The sequence below is a fragment of the Felis catus genome, chromosome B3, assembly GCF_018350175.1.
Source record: "Felis catus isolate Fca126 chromosome B3, F.catus_Fca126_mat1.0, whole genome shotgun sequence".
Lineage (NCBI taxonomy): Eukaryota > Metazoa > Chordata > Mammalia > Carnivora > Felidae > Felis > Felis catus.
In genome coordinates this window covers 20240840-20260341 of record NC_058373.1, presented here as the reverse complement: position 1 = coordinate 20260341, position 19502 = coordinate 20240840, and the positions used below count along the sequence as shown (strand labels likewise).

At 38.0% G+C, this 19502-nt stretch overlaps 1 protein-coding gene and 1 long non-coding RNA gene across 15 annotated transcripts in view; both read right to left on the bottom strand.

The window, feature by feature from the left end:
- The window catches only part of TJP1 (tight junction protein 1), a 370447-nt gene that overhangs the window by 114112 nt on the left and 236833 nt on the right, over positions 1-19502 (bottom strand). The gene's annotated exons all lie outside the window — the stretch shown is intronic.
- The window catches only part of LOC123385837, a 31135-nt gene continuing 27147 nt past the window's right edge, over positions 15515-19502 (bottom strand). Inside the window, exon 2 of the long non-coding RNA XR_006598954.1 lies at positions 15515-15929. This is a non-coding gene — a long non-coding RNA (uncharacterized LOC123385837). The remainder of the gene's footprint in view (positions 15930-19502) is intronic.

The following is a 19502-nucleotide window of genomic DNA, read 5'->3' as shown; positions in this document are numbered from 1 at the left end:
TAAAATATAGAAATGTGAGTAAAACTCCATTTTTAAAAAGGTAAATATGTTTTTATGTTTAAAATAATTTTTAAAAGGGAATAAAATAGCTGCATATGCTTGTAAAAGAAACACTGGAAGGAAAATTAAGAATAAATACAAGCAGTTACCTTGGAACAGGGAGGAGATATCAATAATAACTTTTTTACATATACTCTATAACATAGTTGCAACTCTGGAAACATAAAAATGTTTTACACACTTTAAGAAAATAAATGAAATGAAGAAGAAAAAAAATCTGTTAAAACTGAAAAGGAACTGAAGCAAGAAAATATACATTAAGTTGGTGACCTAACCAATGCCTCTTGCACTTGTAGATTCTTTGTATAATATATTCTAAGGAAAACAGCACTCCAAAGAAATCCTAAATTTCATTCAGTAAATTATTAGTAATAATATCAGCATTATTACTTTGAAACTATTAATGCATGTGTATGCGTGCATTAGCTAATATAAAACGGTTATATATTCATTTGCATATTAAGCTATATATAATAATTAGCTGCTATTTATGTGTTTTAACAAATATATTAGTATATTAATATATTAGCATTAACATACAATAATTTATAATATTAGCATTATATTATATATGATAGTTTCAAAGTTACATATAAATATATAACAATTTCAAAGTAATAATGCTTACATGTTAGTGTATGCTAATAATGTTAACATTATAATGTATGCTTATACATTGGTTATATATTAGTTAATGCATCAATATATATTAGGGTATATTAACATTCTTATAAACAAGATTTTTACTTAAGTATAAAATCAAAGAAGCTAAATAAAAATGTTGCAATTCTAATTTAAATTTTAAAAATCAGTGTGACTTAGTTTTTAAAGTGTCTTTTAAAACATATATAAATATAAATATGTATGTGTGTGTGTGGAGAGATTTCCTAGCTCTCACCCATGAAAAAGACTAGAAAGGATGAAAACCCAATAGCAACAAGCACATCTAGTGTGCATACTGTAATCTCCAGACAGGAATGCCTGGCTATAGGTCTGGAGCAAGAAATATACAAGATAATCTTGGGATATTTTGTGCTAGAAAGCAAGGAAGTTCTCAAAGGGATACAGAAGCCAACAACCAGGAGTTCCCATTAGCCAAAGATAAAACAACTTGAGCTCCCCAATATAAAAAAAAAGGCAATTAACTGAAACACACTGAATTTCTAAATCCCATGAATTCATAATAACAACAAAAAGGAAAGTGAGAGAACCCCCAAACAACTACTTATTGAATAGTCCTGGATATAACTTGGGCACCAACTTCTTATTCTGTAAGCCATCAATTTAAAGGAAAGAATATATTTACTATGAGAGTTATTTCAGATGATCAAATAAGTCTAACTGATGAAAAAAATGTTCCTTATATAATTACTACAAGGGCGCCTGGGTGGCTCAGTTGGTTAAGCATCTGACTCTTGATTTTAGCTCAGGTCATGATCTCGTAGTTCATGAGTTCAAGCCTCACGTCGGGCTCCATGCTGACAGTGTCAAGCCTGCTTGCAATTCTCTCTCCCTCTCTCTTTGCCCCTCCCCTCCCCCCAAATAAATAAATAAACTTAAAAAAAAAATAAGTCCAGCTAACAAGGAAATCATCTTGTAACACTTGAAATAATAGACCTAGGCAATTGATCATCAAAAGATCAAGTCACTGATCAAGATTAGAATCATTAAAAGCTAAGACAAACAAACATTTATGCCTCCATGTGCTACAACCGAAGCAAACAGTACTATCTACAGAGGATGTCTGCCCCGAAAGTGGAACTTGCATGAAATTCAGCCTATAGGGTTAACTTCCATAAATAGAAATACAGGAGATAGAGATACAGGAGTTAAACGACTCTGCAAGGAAGCAAACAGATGAATACAGAATGAAGGAAGTTCTACATAGGAAAATGGACCCAATTTTCAAAACAAATCACTAGAAAAAAAGAAAAGCAAGTTGGGACTGATATGGACCATCTGTGGATGGATTCCTTTTCAGATCCACCTATTGTAAAAAGACATTTTTCAGACATTTGGGGAAATTTGATTATGGACTGAGTGTGCAATGATACCCAGATGTGATAATGGTATTGCAGCTACACAGGACAGTATCCCTTTTTAAGAGATGCATATGGAGGGGCACCTGGGTGGCTCAGTTGGTTGAGCATCTGACTTTGGCTCAAGTCATGATTTCATGGTTAGCGAGTTCAAGCCCTCCATCAGGCTCACTGCTGTCAGCACAGAGCCTCTTCAGATCCTCTGTCCCTCTTTCTCTGCCCTTCCCCTGCTTACACTCACTCAAAAACTAAAAAAAAAAAAAAGATGCATATGGAAACATTTAGAGTTCAAATATCACAATGCTTGGGATTTGCTTTAAAAACATTTAAGCAAAGAGAAAAGTTAAAAAGTAGAGGCAGACATGTAGCAAAATATTGAAAATTGGTGAATCCAGGTGATGGGCATATGGGAAGTTTCTTGTATTATTCTTTCTATTTTGGAGTATATTGGAATGTTCATATACATTTGAAATTTTTTATCATGAAAATCAACAAAGACAATAAAAACAAATATTGGTGTCAGCAAAGGTGGGTATATTATAGATAACTGTCAGACACTGCAGCCATCCCTATTTGGAGACCCTATTGCACTGTGGCATCGCAGTTCTCATCAAGAGTTGGAATATCTTCCCCCCATCCCTTGAATCTGGGCAGCAATGTGACCTGTTTTAGTTAAAAGAAAAATATGACACAAGCAGAAGCTTAAAAAACACTTGGGCAATAGGGTGTGGTTTCTCTTGTTGCTAACAATCCTGAGACCACCATGGGAAGAAGCCCCAATTGGCAGGGGCTGGAGGTCATGTGGAAAAGAAATGAGACACCCTGGCTCACAGTGTGCCAACCTGCAGACATTTGAGCGAGGGAATTCTAGACCATCCAGTTTCAGCCAAGCCACAAACTGACTGCATCTGTATGAGTGAGCTCAGGCAAGTCTAGCAAAAGAACCAGTCGGCAGCCCACAGAATCATGAACGTTTTTTAAGATGTTAAGTACTGGGTGACTTGTTACACAGCAAGGTCAAACTGATGTGTATGGCTAAATCTCCAGGAGTACTACACAAACACATGCAAAAGAGGAGATTCTAAGTACCGTGGGGGCACATGGCATGTAATCCATAAAGGTATCTGACTGGGAATTCACTATGAATTCACATGACACTAGAAAATGTACACATGGGGGGTGCCTGGGTGGCTCAGTTGGTTAAGCGCCTGACTTCAGCTCAGGTCATGATCTCACAGTCTGTGAGTTTGGGCCCCACGTGGGGCTCTGTGCTGACAGCTCGGAGCCTGGAGCCTGCTTCAGATTCTGTGTCTCCCTCCCTCTCTCCGTACCTCCCCTACTCACACTCTGTCTCTCTCTCTCTCGCTCTCTCAAACACAAACATTAAAAAAAATTTTTTTTAAAAAGGAAAATGTACACATGGAAACCACTGTAAAGACAATGGAGGCTTTGCTAGATGGCCTCCTTTTGTCTGTACAGTGAGGGCTATCAAATCGAGTAGTCACTTCACTGATAGAGGCAGGTATGACTGATGGACCATGGAGAACTTTTTTCTTTTGAGGACTACAGAGGTCCGGCTCTGCCTCCAGTCACCAATCCCAGACAAAAGAGAAACAGTCTTTGGGATTGCTGGCAGATGGCACTGCCTTTCTTCCCTCACAATTCTGCAATCCAAGTAGCCAGTGCATAAAGAGAGCACACATCTGTGAGAGTCTGGCTGACCCTCCCTCCTCTAAGCACCACAGCTGGGGCTATGCTAGCATATATGAACACATCTGGGGCACTCTCCAACAGGGCACATTGCACCCTTCGTACTGAAAGAACAAATCATGTTTCCTACTTACCACAGATGTCCACCTGCAAATGCTGGACTCAGGTATAAGGACTAATTAGAGAGTGTTTAAAGTACCACAGGAAGAAAAATGATCACAGGAGTCACTGAGGTGCATATGGATATTTTAACCAAGGTATTTTTTACTAAAGGAAAAATATTAAAGGATTTTAAAACATCTTTTTAAATGTTTACTTATTTTTGAGAGAAAATACTTATTTTTGAGAGAGAGCTGCATGAGCAGTGGGGGGTCAGAGAGAGAGGGAGACACAGAATCTGAAGCAGAGTCCAGGCTCTGAGCTGTCAGCACAGAGCCCAGTGTGGGGCTCAAACCCACGAACCGTGATATCATGACCTGAGCCGAAGTTGGACGCTTAACTAACTGAGCCACCCAGGCACCCCTAAAGGGTTTTAAATCATGACTGATTAATTTAGCTAAATCACATAACTTTAAAATAATCCTCCAAAGGACTGTATGGCTCCTCTTAGTATCATCAGCAAAATATTAAACCTATAAAAAAATTCAAGACAGTTAAGTATTTCTCCATAATACTAGCTATTTATTTGCAACTATTTTAAACTTTTTTTTTTAACGTTTATTTATTTTTGAGACAGAGAGAGACAGAGCATGAACGGGGGAGGGTCAGAGAGAGGGAGACACAGAATCTGAAACAGGCTCCAGGCTCTGAGCTGTCAGCACAGAGCCCAACGCAGGGCTCGAACTCACGGACCGCGAGATCATGACCTGAGTCGAAGTCGGCCGCTTAACTGACTGAGCCACCCAGGCGTCCCTATTTGCAACTATTTTAAAATCAATTTGATACTTTAATTTTTGATGAATATGGCTATTTTCAGTACATTAGAATTACTCTTCTCACAAATGCCGCCCACATTTACATGTTAATTTATCCAACTTCTTCATTTATATTTTTAAAGGTGCAATATAATTTTTAAGTACATTTTTTAAAGCACAGACTCTTATAAGTAAATGGCCATATTTTATACTCTTTTGAATTAGCAAACTATTATTTAGTAAACGTTGCAAATGCCTTTTTGGACTACGTATGGATTTGGAATTAACATTATTCAAAAAAGCCTAACAACAAAAAAAGATCATTAAATGTGGTATTTGGGAAGACTGGACTTTAAAAGCTAAGAAAAATTGGTGGCAGCTTCATTATCTACGGAACTACCTACAGGGGACAAATGAAGAACCTGCAGCGGAGCTGAAGGTTGTTGCAGCAGAAGCCAGGGCCCCACTCGGCCTCCTTAACTTGGGACAGAACTTTGATTTCCTGCTCCTGACAGTCCTGCCTTTTCCTATTGAAAGGGCAAAACAGGGGCGCTCAGTCAGTGGCTCAAGTCAGTTAAGCCTCCAACTTCGGCTCAGGGCATGATCTCGCAGTTTGTGAGTTGGAGCCCTACATCGGGCTCTGTGCTGACAGCTCAGAGCCTGGAGCCTGCTTCGGATTCTGTGTCTCCCTCTCTCTGCCCCTCCCATGCTCTGTCTCTGTCTCTCTCTCAAAAATAAAATAAAAACAGTTAAAAATTTTTTTAAAAAATGAAAGCACAACACAAAGAGCTGAGGAAAAGCCATTAGCTTCATTATCATTCTACCTAATACTAAAATAAATGTTCTCTCCTGTTAACAAAGTGTGGACACATATGCTGAAAGCATCAGAAAAAACATAATGGAAATAATCTGGGAAAGGTCTTCTGGGACTAAAGTTTCCTCATCTGTACAACAGAGGGGAGTGACCTGGGAGATTGGGGTGTGTTGGCGGGGGGGGGGGGGGGGGGGGGGGGGAGGGGGATGCTGGATTAATCCTAAGACCATTTCCAGCCATAACTTTCAGTGATCTAAAAAGTCAAAAGCTTTTGATCCCTGACACTATGAGGCTAATATCGGATGTGGTTATTTGTAGGTTTTACAAGTTCAGGGAAAATACAGATGATAAAACCATAAACTCTGCTTCTATGAACAGCTCTAATTTTAAATGGATCTAATTTTAAAGATGATGAATCTTTCCACATGAGAGTATATATATGAAAGTGAAAAATTTTATAAAAGCTGGACAAGTTAGAAAACACGCAAAAATCCAGCTAAGCTTCAATCTGTGTGCGAGAGAGTATGTTTTGAAAGGGTGTGGTTTCCTGACTCTGGATTGTTTGGAAATATTCTGACAAAGCCAAATTCATTTCTCTGATATCTGAACACAGCAAGGAACTCGTGCCTAAAATAGCATAAAACATGATATTCTTATGCATGTAATCAATGTAAGTCAACTAAAAAATGTGACAGACGCCCATAAGATTTTTAATCTGTGTTCTCATAATTCCTTTTGTAGAGATAGTATCTGCCATTGGCTGGACTAGAAAATTTAGCAACACTTAGCATACTTTTCACTCACTTGTTCATTAGCGCAGTTTTCACCTATTCAACAAGTATTTTTAGAACTCTTACTATGTGCCAGAAACCACTTCTTTTAAAATCCTTCCAGGTTTATTTGTTTAACTTCATACTCCTTTACTCTCTCTCTTGTCTTTGGTAGGTATGATGCCATGTTCACACTACCCAGGAACACATTTAAACTGTGGTACTCAAAGCAGAATGCTCTCTTATGAAGGGGAAAACCCAATCCACATACATGGGTCAGGAGGAGCAGATAAATAGTTGAGCAATTCGGTATTTTTTACCCTCCCCCTCCCACCTCAAGAGAAATACAGTTCTGGCTGCACTTAATGTTGCTTCTTCCTCTGTTGTAAAGAGAAGTTATGCCTGCGGTGACCTACTTTTACAGAGTGAATCTGAGACAGAAATAACAGACAAAAGACTTTATAATATATAGTAAGTAATTATAAACATGTGTGATTGCTTTAACATAAAAAATATTTTATGTGGATGGAGATTATATATTATTCTGCATTATTTCCTTCTCTGTGCATAAATGTTAACAAAACAACAGAAGAACCAGTTAATAGTGGCAATCAGTAGTAATTAATAGAACTATTTGAACAATGTATTAGAAAAATGTAACAAGATTTTATGTTTTTCTGTCCTCTGATATAACAATTTAACTCTTAAAAAATATTTATTGGGTATTTAAATTTTGTAGGCTTTATATTGTATATTTTTAAGATATATAAATTTAAGACTCCTTAAAAGGAAAATATAAATACAACAGGGCTAAACAGATACATTTAACTACCACCGCCCACAAAAATAATAATGCCCTGCTTCTTTCAGTGCCATGATACAATAGGATATTTTTATTCTTTCTGTTTCCTTTTTCAATAACACTTGTCTGAACCACCTGTAGCAGTTTAGACATCCTTTGTTTATGTGCTTGCAAAACTGAATAGTCATATGTAAAATTCGCTTTGACTTGCAGCTCTGTTCAGCTCAAACCCACGTGACACGGATCCCTGGTGTCAGCCCAATGTAAGGACATTAAGCTAAATATCCTCTCAACAAAACCATTTGAGGGTGGAATGCTTAGGATTTCATTTACTAGCAAGGACAGGTTTTTAGACTTGTGGGAATTCATTCCCACCTCTCCAAAAACATCCATCCACATTGTACCTAAAGGCTTGTTAATCAGGTTGTTTGCACCTATAAGTTCATCACATAGGCTATCCCTGTCTAAAATATCTATTTTATAAAACTTTATTTTAAAGTAATTGTAGAGTCACAAGAACATGCAAAGAAATGTTCAGGGAAATCCCATGCTCCCTTCACCCAGCTCCCTGATGCTAGCATCTTACACAACTCTAATACAATATGGAAACCAAGAAATTGACAGTGGTGCTTTCCAAAGACTGTTCAGACTTCGCCAGTTATATAAGGGCTTGTGTTGTGCATGTGCGTGTAGCTCTATGCAACTTGATCGCTGTGGTCTTATATAGCCACAACCACCACCACCAAGATACTCAACTGTATTTTCACCACAAGAATCTCTTATGTTCCCTCTCCCACCAATCTCTAACCCCTGGCAACTAATAATCTGTTCCCCATCTCTATAATTATATTACTTCATGAATGTTACATAAATGGAGTCATACAGTATATAACCTTTTGGAATTGGTTTTGCTCACTCAGCATGTTTTCCTTAGGGTTTATACTAGTTGTTGCAGGTATCATTAATTCATTCCTTTGTAAAAATAATACTAATACTAATACTAATACTAATACTAATACTAATACTAATTCCTTCCTTATTCCACCTTATGGAGGTATCATAGTTTAACTATTATCCATTGAAGGACATTTGAGTACTTTCCAACTTGGGAATAGCATGAATAAAACTACTTTGAATATTTGTGTACAAATCCCTGCCTGAAAATAACTTTTCATTTCTCTGGGACAAATGCCCAAAAATTCAAATGCGGGGTCCAATGGTAAATCCTATTGGGGGGGGGGGTGAGAAGAACTGTAGAAATATTTTTCAGAGTAGCTGTACCATTTTACATTCCAACCAACAATGTATGAGTAATGCAGTTTGCTTCCTTGCCAGCATATGGCGTTCTCACTGTGTTTCATTTTGGCCATTCTGGTAGGTGTGTAATTGTATCTCATTGTAATCTTAATTTGCCTTGCTCTAATGGCTAATGAGAAATTCACCTGTATATCTCCTACAGGGAAATGTCTATGTCTTTTGTCCATTTTCTAACAGGATTTTTATTTATTTATTTATTTTACTCTTGCGTTTTGAGAGTTCTTTATATAGCCTAGATATAAGGACTTTGTTGGATACGTAGTTTGCAAAATATTTTTTGTGACTCTTTTCTAATGACATTTTTTCCCTTTTCCAATAATTAAAAAAAATTGAAACAGTCATTTCCAAAAAGGAGTCATTTTATTACCATATGAGTTTTTGCCACAACCTATATATAACACCAAATGACTCAGATTCAGTCACTTTATCCTTTCATAGGCTTCTTAGGGCTTCATCAAAGATCACTAAAAACTTCTGAAGAAACAGCATATAAATGTCTGTTTTACTGTCCTTTTCCCTCCATTCTCATCTTCAGTGTTACTCCAAATTAGAGAAGGACATTCCTTTTGTCCTACAACACTTGAAAATACGATTTTACACCCGGCCAATTCGTTAGTATCATTTTATACTGACAACAATGACAATCATCTTGTAAGGCAAAGATGCTTAGGAGGCTCTCTCCCTGCATTTCTATAAATTCAAACATCTCATTAAATGCTTCTGCACATTTTGAGGAAATGGAAAAGTGACCCAAAACTTGGATTATGAAAGCCTCAATTTCATAGGTAAATAATCACACTGCTTCTGTTTTTAAATGCTTTTTTTTTAAAGAGTATATGTATGAGGCATGTAGGCATTTAATAGGTAAGATCATTTGAGTTTCTTTGGTGAGAAGTTTGTAGATTGAATGGAACTTCCAAAATTTACATTTGAACTATCCTGGATCTGCAAACAGTAAGCAAAGTAGAATGAGATGTCAACAATCTTTGTGCCTTTTTTGTTGTCTTCAGATTTCATTAAAATCTTCACACAAATCAAGAAGATGATTCAAAAGTTTAATTTTAAATCAAAATACAGCTGAGCAGAACATTTGATCTGATGTGCTACGGACAGCAGGATGGTTGCAGAGACCTGAGAGAATTAGCTCTATACCATAAGGGGCAAACGTATCTGGCATTTAGGTTTCCTTGTTTGCCCACAAGGGTGCATTACTGTAACCTGTGAATCAGAAAATGTAAGCTGCATATAGCAACAGGGAATAAAACCATAATGCATATTCATTCGTGTGGTATGTCTAAGATTGTTCAGCAGCAGCAATTTCCAACTGATTATTGATCTCTTTTGGGGAGATGAGAAAACTTTTCATTGTTTTAGAAGTACTCGCAGATCTCAGCTCAAACTGGTGGGATTCAGCTTCCAAATGTGCCTTCACATCACCTTCTCCATGCCCAGTTCCAATGTCCATTCTGTGTATTGTGTAGCATGCCCTGTTTTGCTGACTTGACTCCCCAATCCAGTTGAATGCGTCCTTCCATCTGTCAGTAAAACACCAGTCATTTAGCTTTCTTTTTCAATGAGATGTGGGCCATGCTGGCATTGCTATTGTAATCGTTAATTATCTGAATTCTTTGAAGACATGATCAGAATATTCACAATGTTAACATTTTAACAAGCACTATCTTAAAGCACAACAGTTAATCAATGGGCCATGTCAAAGCCATATTCTTAACACTCATGATTACAACATCCTTAATTACACACTTAAATCTCCTTGCTCGGAGTGATGCAACAATGGATGATCATCCATTACTATGAACTGTAAATCACAGATACCATGAGTGTTAGAGTAAAAAGGGTGACAGCAACTACAGAGAGTAGATCATCTATGCAGTACATTTTGGCAGTAAAGCGCCCCTGCTTCTGGCCCCTATTTGGAGGCCACCTCACGGGTTTCATACTTTTCCCTCAACCTTCAGTGCCCATCACCAAAAGCCAGGGAGTGGTTTCCTGTGACAAAGGGTTTTCAGTGCTAGAATCGGGACACTGGGCAACAGAAGACATCTAGTCACCGTAGTGTGAAATGCAAAAGAGTTATTCTAGAAAGCCCTAGAATAACTAGTCACCCTAGCGTGAAATGTAAAAGAGTTATTCTAGAAAGCCCTCAGAGTAGGATTGCCCCTCTTACTGGCTCTGGTCATCCCTTGACCTGATTACGTTCATTCCAGAGGACCAGAGAGGGAAGTTTTGGAGAGCAGATACATGGGCTGGTCTCCATCTCTTCCTCCTCCTCTGCCATGTCCCCATTTCACTCTTGGTTCAGAAATTAAAACTGTATATAGTCTCCTCACTTTTCCCTTTCCAGGAAAGGAAGAGACAGGAGTTGGAGGGGCAAACCCCACAATAGGAAGGCTGCAGTATGAATAGTCCCAAACTTTTCCAGTTTTTCCACTCCAATGCTGTGGAGTAAAGCTGCACCCTGCTGTAAATACAAAGCATTCTTCTCCATAATTCATTAATTATTTCCTTATTAGATGTCACTCACGGTGCCATCTGGAATATGAGAAAGAATAAAAGGAAGGTCTCTGTCTTCAAAGAATCTGCAGTCTAGAGAGGGAGACAAATAAAAGGAGAACCAGTAGAGCAAGGGCTAAGAACACAGAGAGGGAACTAAGCAAGCAGAGAAAAGGAAAACTTGGATGGAGGTTTGGGGGGGAAGGTGTTCCTAGGAGAGAACTTGGTGGAAGTGTGACTATCTTAAACAGAAAATCGCTAACCTCAGAATCAGAGTTCCTATATTGCAAAGTCCTTGAAGTATGTTTCAAAGGGTACCACCAGTCTGAGGACTGCTCCTCTAAAAATAGGACATTGACATTTCCCAAGAGCAGCAAGAAGAACTCACAAGAGGGGAATGTGACTGCATAAGGCTGACAAGGGGATGGAGTCTTATCCCCTCCCCACTTGCCTAGAAGGCTGGGCCTTAAACGTGGTGGTAGGGCACCAAGCCAGCATTCCAATGTAGTCTGAAGTTGAGTTTGGCTAATCTACGACAAAAAGCTTACCAAGCAGAAGGGCAGGGGGAAAATATTTCAGCAAAAATATTTAACCCACTGAAAATAATTTATACTTGTGTACAAACAACCTGCTGATTAAAAATGATTCTTAACTACTCATTAAAAGGAGGCCCACCCTTTGGGACCTATACTTTGCAACACTTAGGTACTATTTAATGGGAGTTACAGTATAAGCAAAATATTAAAAGGCTGCATTTCTTTACATGCTATAATTTTACTTTTGACTAATTCCAACTTTCTCTGTGCTCAATTAGTCTGACTTAGTGAAGTTTTGTCGTGTACAAGCTGTGAAGTCCTGACTTGTCTCTCAACTTGCCAGCAAGAAGTAGCAGGATCAGTAAATTCTCAAGATTTTAAAAAGCTCAAAACTGTAGCCCTTCTTCTCCCTTACTAATTTTAAATGACTGTAAGCCATTGGGAAAGTAAAAGTTATCACCAAAAATATAATCTATATCCTTCTTTTTTCAATTAAAAATTTTTTAACGTTTATTTATTTTTGAGAGACAGACAGAGATAGAGCACAAGTGGCAGGAGAGGCAGAGAGAGAGGGAGACACAGAATCTGAAGCAGGCTCCAGGCTCTGAGCTGTCAGCACAGAGCCCCACGTGGGGCTTGAACCCACAAACTGTGAGATCATGACCTGAGCCAAAGTCAGACGTTTAACTGACTGAGCCAGCCAGGTGCCCCATAATCTATATCCTTCTTGACCATAGCTGATGTGGCTGAGAATCAAATTTGAGTTTGTGGTCTCTGTCTTCTGATTTCTTGAAGTGTGACACATAAGAAAGTTGGGTTCAACGCCATAAATGGGATTTCCAAAGCCTGGAGACCTATGAAGAATTCTCATAACTAGGGGCATTTCCTGAGGTGGTGGGATAGAGAAAGGTGTTTTCATCTGCTGGTAAAATTTTAACTAGGAAGCTCAAGTTAAACTTTTTTATTTTGAGAAGGGGTGAAAATTTGGGCAAGGGAGAACTTCCATATGTAAGTATACAAGGAAGAATGAATGTTATGATCAGAAGTGCAAATCTTTGATGAAGAAATATAGAAGGACCATTTTGCGGGTCCCTTAACACCTGCTGCCCAAGCAACAAGAATGATGTTTTCTTAAGTTACACATTTCTTCTCTGCATGTGAGAAGAAAATATCACTTCTGAAATGCTAAATTAATCTGTGGTTTGAGACAAGCAAAGTTGCATAATGGTCCTTGCTTTGCCAGATATATCCTGACCGTGGGCATCAGTTGCTTATCAATAAAAATGAAAATCACTGCTTTTTACAAGTTGGTGTGTTGAGGATTAAACGGGCTCACATATGAGATTGCACACAGGCACTCAATAAATATCTGCTTATTGCTTTTGCTGAATTATTCTTTGCTTCCATTTTTAATTTTGACTTGCTATTTGGTATTTACTGTTCTTATTTTTTTTTTATCAATGTAAGGTCAGAAGAGTTAAGCAACCATTCTGAAGATGAAAAAAGTTCTTTTCTAGGCCAGATTCAATTACTGAGTATCTATCATGTTCTATATGTTGGGGACTCAGCAGTTAAGAAGCCCTCAGCAGACAAAAAGCCCTTCCCCCACAAGCTTCCACTGCAGTGGAGAAAGACAGAAACAAATACAATAAGTAAGAAAAACACACGTTAAATGGTAGAAAGTGCTAGGGAGAAAAATCAAGTGAAGAAGGATAGGGAATCTTTAGGAAAGGCAGAGGACAGTTCATTTTGTGGGTTCAGAAAGGTCTCATTATGAGAGCGCAGGGAGTGAGCCATGTACACATCTGAGGAAGACCTTCCAGGCAGAAGGGATGCCAACTGCAGGGTCTCTGAGATGGGAGAGGCCTTGGTGTGTCTGAGGAACAGCAAGGAGGCCAGCATACTGGAGCAGAGTTAAAGGGAAGCATGTCAAGGAAGTAAAGGAACTATAGCAGGGCGGGTGGGTCACACTGGGCCTCAGAGGCTTTTTTTTCCTATGTGAAATGGCAGCCACTGGAGGAATGTGAACAGGAAGTGAAATGGAGCAATTGTTTTAACAGAACACTCTGCCGTATGCAGACAATGAAGTGAGAGGGCAAGGGTGGAGGCAGGAAGGCACCTAATGAAGCCTAAAGATGAGGTCTGCTGGTCTGGACTAGGCAGCATGGCTGGAGGTGCTGTCTGTGAATTCCAGATGTAGTCTGAAGGTAAGGCTGACAGGGTGTGCTGACAGACTGGATACAGAGTACAGAGAAAAAGAGGAGTCAAGGTTAATGCCGAGACTTGTGATATGTGCAACTGGAAGGATGGAAATGCCATAAAATAAGATCATAAAGACTAGAAAAAGCAGATTTTGAAGACTGATATCAGGAGCTAGTCTTGGACACATTATAAGTGAGTCCCATGTTAGACATCCATATAGGAGTGTTGAGTCAGCAGTTGGAGATGTGAATATGGACTTTAGGGAAGAGGGCCAGGTTGGAAGCATTGATGATCATCAATTTAAGACGCCTTAAGCCAGTGGTGCATGAGCTCACAAAAGAGTTGGTGTAAATGCAGAGAAGAGAACCAAAACCAAGCTTGGGGCATGCCAATGTTGACAGGTTAGGGAGAAGGAGTAAAGGCAACTGAGAGTAAGTGACCACCACTAAGATACAGGAGGTGTCTTAGAAGCCAAGTGAAGAAAACATTTCAAGAAGGGACTGATTAATTGTGAACTGTGTCAAAGGCTATTGCTAGGTGAGGAAGATAACCAAAAGCTGACCAAAACTGATACTCCAAAATCTTCAAAAAATTTATGTTAAGCTAGTCTTTAACATAAGACATTTTTTAGATTCAGTTTTCAATGTTTTCAGAAGGCCTTACAATTAAACATGAGAGCTTCCACACATATTTATCTCTTTTCCTAAATCCTAAAATGACACTAAAGATAAGAAAGCTATAACACATAAGAACAAAGAGACAATATAGGTCAGGATGTGTCTCCTTCCCCTCCCGCTCCCCTAAACTCTAAACACATCCCGGAATCTATTCAAAGATGGATTTTCCAGCTAGGTCTAATTGGTCTCCTCAGGCATTCCAGAGGAATGGAAGCCCCAGAGACAGCAAAGGAAACACAGAAGACTCCCAAGACTAGAGCAGATATGTAAGGAGATGACAACCTTGGCGAGTGACAAGAATAAATACGTAATAAGTAAGGTAAAAATAATGACAAAGCATTACATTTAAATGGCAAACTTCAAAATAAAATGTACTTATAATCTATTTTCACTATTATAAAACAGCAGAGAATGCCAGCTCACAGACTTCTTCTCCTGCCCAATGCCCACCTGTGGCAGGTAGGACGTCAACATTCACCACTGGCTTCTCAAGCCCTGCACTTTCCTAATCTGTACTCCTTCTCAGGTATACACACCAGGGGGACACACTGGGCTTTTCCATCACCCCAGACTGCCTCCTCTCCAAAATCACAACACTCGAACACTGCAATCTCAGACATGAGATTAGCCATGTCAAGGTAAATGGGGATCTCAAACAGTGGGGATAGCAAAGAGCTAGGAGTCGACAAGGTCAGACCTAGAAAGAGGTTCAAGGAGGAATAAAAGGGTTAGGGTTACAGAAAAGTGTCTGAAAACACATAAATGCCTAATTCAAATAAATGCCTCTTGAAGAAATTAGTAAATATATTTTTTTAATGTTTATTTATTTTTGAGAGGGGGAGAGAGAGAGAGAGAGAGAGAGAGAGAGAGAGAGAGAGAGAGAGAGAGAATAAGAGGGGGAAAGGCAGAGAGAGAAGGAGACACAGCAGAATCCGAAGCAGGCTCTGGACTCTAAGCTGTCAGCACAGAGCCCAATGCAGGGCTCGAACTCATGAACTGTGAGATCATGACCAGAGCCAAAGTCAGATGCTCAACCAACTGGAGCCACCCAGGTGCCCTGAAATTAGTAAATATTTTTTTAGTACATACTATATGCAAAGCAACATGCTACAAAATGCTATGTGCCTTGGTTATCTACTGCTACATAATAAAATATAGTGACTTAGGACAACAAACATTTATTATTTCATGCAGGTCAGGAATCCAGGAGCGGTTTTGCTGAGTGGTTCTAGCTCAGGGGCTCACATGAGGCTGCCGTCAAGATGTTGACCAGGGATGCAGTCATCTGCTTGACTGGGCTGGATTGAGCCACTTTCAAGGTGGCTCACTCACATGGCTGTTGTCTGGAGTACCTCAATTCCCCACCACATACACTGTTCCATAGGGCTCCTTGAATGCCCTCATGACAAGGCAGCTGACTTCCCTCAGAATGGCTGATCGGGCAGAGGACAAGGAGAAAGCCACAGTGCTGTGTATGACCAGGTCTACAGTACACACCATCACTTCTGCCTTAGTCTGTTCATCAGGAACCAGTCACTAAGCCCAGCCCACATTCAAGGGGAGGGAATTAAGCTGACCTGAAGGGAAGAAGATCAGAGATTTTTAAAACCAGCACATTGCATATCTGGTTCCATAGGAATGACTACAGTACACTGTTGAAATAAGCACACATGTAAATAAGTATAACACAAATCAGAATGTGACAAATACAAGAAAGGTAGATGTGCCATATGTAGATTTCATGAAGAAAATAATAATTTAGCCAAGGATCAAACCTTTGAGGTGTTCCTCAAAATCTCCTCAAGATATTAAGTCTAAGAGACTCCATTTGATAAAATCTGAAGTTTATTTTGGTTCTATCTTTTAAAAACTTATTTATAAGGATCACATTTCACGATTGCAGTATTATTTGGAAGCCTTTTTTACTGATGATATAAGTTGCCCAGTTTATTATGTAATTATAAATCACATATTTTATTTACTGTAATATAAAAAAAGATGTTAAAATAATAAAGCACCACCAATTCTCTACATGTAAGAAAAGTGTTAAAAGCAATCTTTTAGAAGAATAGTTGCTATATTACTTATGCTGGAAAGTTACATTTTTAAATTTGTTTCTAGTTGGCTTACTCTGTGACTCCATAAAGGCAGTCTAAATAGATAATTAATAATAGCTAGAACTTCAGTTCTTGATACGTTTAACATAATGTAAACTTGAATATAAATGTTAGTATGCACTGAACAACAGAGCCTCAAAATGCATGAAGCAGAAGCTGATGAAGCTGAAAAGAGAAACAGGTTAAGTCCTCATTTATAGTTAGGGACTGCAATCCCCCTCTCAGTAACTGAGGACTACTGGATAAAAAAATCAGCAGGGATAGAGAAGATCTGAGCAACACAACCTAAGAGGATCTTACTGACATATACAGCACACTAAACAATCTCAGTAAAATATAAATTATTTTTAAGCACTCATGGAACACTCATCAGAAGAGACCTTATGTTGGGCCATAAACCATGTTGCAAAAAATTTAAAGTAACTGTAATCACACAAGTGTGTTCGCTACCATAATGAAATCAAACGAGAAAAGAATAATTATGTGGAAATAAAACATTTCTAAATAATCAATGTGCAAAAAAACACCTCAAAGGAAATTTAAAAATATATAGAACTAAGTGAAAATGAAAGCACAACATATCAAACATGTGGACACAGCTATAGCAGTGGCTGAGAAGCAAACATATAGCACTAAAAATGCTTATATGAAGAATGCAGAATGATATCAAATCAATAACCTAACTTCCTACCTCAAGAAACTAGAAGGGAAAAAAAGAGAGTAAAAGCAGCACAAAGCAAGCAAAAGGAAGTAATAAAGATAGGAGCAGAAATTAATAAAATTGAAAATAGAAAAACAAAAGAAGAAAGCAAAAAAACAAAAGGCTGGTTCAGTGTGGAGGGTGGGGAGAAGTTTCAATAAAATTGACAAACTTCTGGCAAGAATAAAAAGAATAAAAAGAAAACAAAAAAATTATCATAAATGAAATAGGCAGTATCATTACAGATCCCACAGTCATTAATAAGATAATAAGGGAATATGATGAATAACTTTATGCTCAGAAATTTGATAACTCAGAAGAAATGGACCAATACCTACAAAATCACAAGTTATCAAAACTCAGTGAAAATGAAACAGTCAATCTGAATAGCCTATTACCATTTTTAAAAATTGAACATCTAATTTAAAAGCTTCCAAAAGATAAATCTACAGGGCGAGAAGGATTCACTGCACACTTCTACCAAACATCTAAGGAAGAATTACCACTAATCAAAATCCCCACAAGACTTTTGTATATACAAACAAAACTATTCTATGGGCACCTGGGTGACTTAGTCAGTTAAGCACCTGACTTTCAATCTCAGCTCAGGTCTTGATCTCAGGGTGGTGAGTTCAAGCCCCATGTTGGGCTCTATGCTGGGCATGGAGCCTACTTAAAATGAACAAAATTGTTCTAAAGTATACACGCAAAGGCAAAGGAATTAGAATAGCTAAATCAACTCTGAAAAACAAGAGAATAAAATGGGAGGAGTCAGTCTACAAGATTTTAAGACCTATTATATAGCTACACTAATCCAAACTATGGTATTAGCAACTATCAGTGGAATCAGTATTAGACCCACACAAATAGGTTTAACTCATTTTCGACAAAGCAGCAAAGGCAATTCAATGAAAGAGGGATAGCTTTTTGAACAACTGGATAACTGGATATCCATCAGAAAAAAATGAGCCTGGATCTAAACCTCATACCTTATACAAAAAATAATTCAAAATAAATCAGACACTGCATGTAAAACTATAAAATCTTTAGAGGAAAAAAAGGGAAAATCTTCAGGATCTAGGGAAGGATTTCTTAGACTTGACACCAAAGGGACAATTCACCAAAGGAAATACTGACAAATTGGACAATATCAAAATTAAAAACTTTTGCTCTGCCCAAGACCCTGTTAAGAGGATGAAAAGACCAGCTACAGTTTGTAAGAAAATATCTGCAAACCACTCATCTGACAAAAGCCTAGAATATATAACATACTCTTCAAAGTCAATAGCAAAAAACCCAAACAATCCAAGTTAAAAATGGGCAAAAACCAGATATTTCATTGAAGGTGATATTCAGATGGTTAGTAAGCATATGAAAAGATGTCCAACATCATTAGACCTCAGGGAAATGCAAATTAAAACCACAATGAGCTATCACTGCATATCTTTCAATTACATACCTATTTGGTGACAACATCAAATTTTAGAAAGGATGTGGGAAAAGTGGATCACTCATACATTGCCGCTGGAAATGTGATATGGTAGAGATACTCTAAAAAACAGTCTGGCAGTTTTTTATAAAATGAAGCATGCAATTACCATACACTCTTGGGCATTTATCCCAGTGAAATGAAAATTCATATTCACACAAAAACCTGTATACAAATGTTAACAGCAGTTTTATTATAATAGCCCCCCCCAAATCAGAATCAGCCCAGATTTTCCTCAACAGGTGAGTTAAACACACACACACACACACACACACACACACACACACACACACACACACAAACTGTGATCTATCCATACCATGGAATATTATTCAGTAATAAAGAGGAACAAACAATTGATATAAGCAACAACCTGGATGGATCTCTAGGAAATTATGTTGAGTGAAATAAGCCAACCCCAAAAGGTTCATTCTGTACTGAATCCTTGATCCTGTTTATATAACACTTTGAAATGATAAAATTTTAGAGACAGAGGATAGATTAGCCGGATGTGTTAGGGGAAGGGAGAAAACTGCGTGTGGTTATAAAAAGGCAACATGAGAGATTCCTGGAGTATTTTTTAGAGAAAAATATATAAAAGTTAGGTAAGGATAAATATACACTTTAAAGGCTCTATTTTTACCCCCACGAGCTTCATAATGAACACAATGGCCACGCTATCAAAACTAAGGAGGAACTGGTACCCTGTGGTTATTTATCAATATATCAAAACTAAAATAAATACAAGTAAATTCTTGTATTGAAAAAATTCAAAGCTCTACAAAATGTTAATTTTACAAGGTTACTAAATGTGTTTATCTTCAGGATCATGAAAGCAATTTCC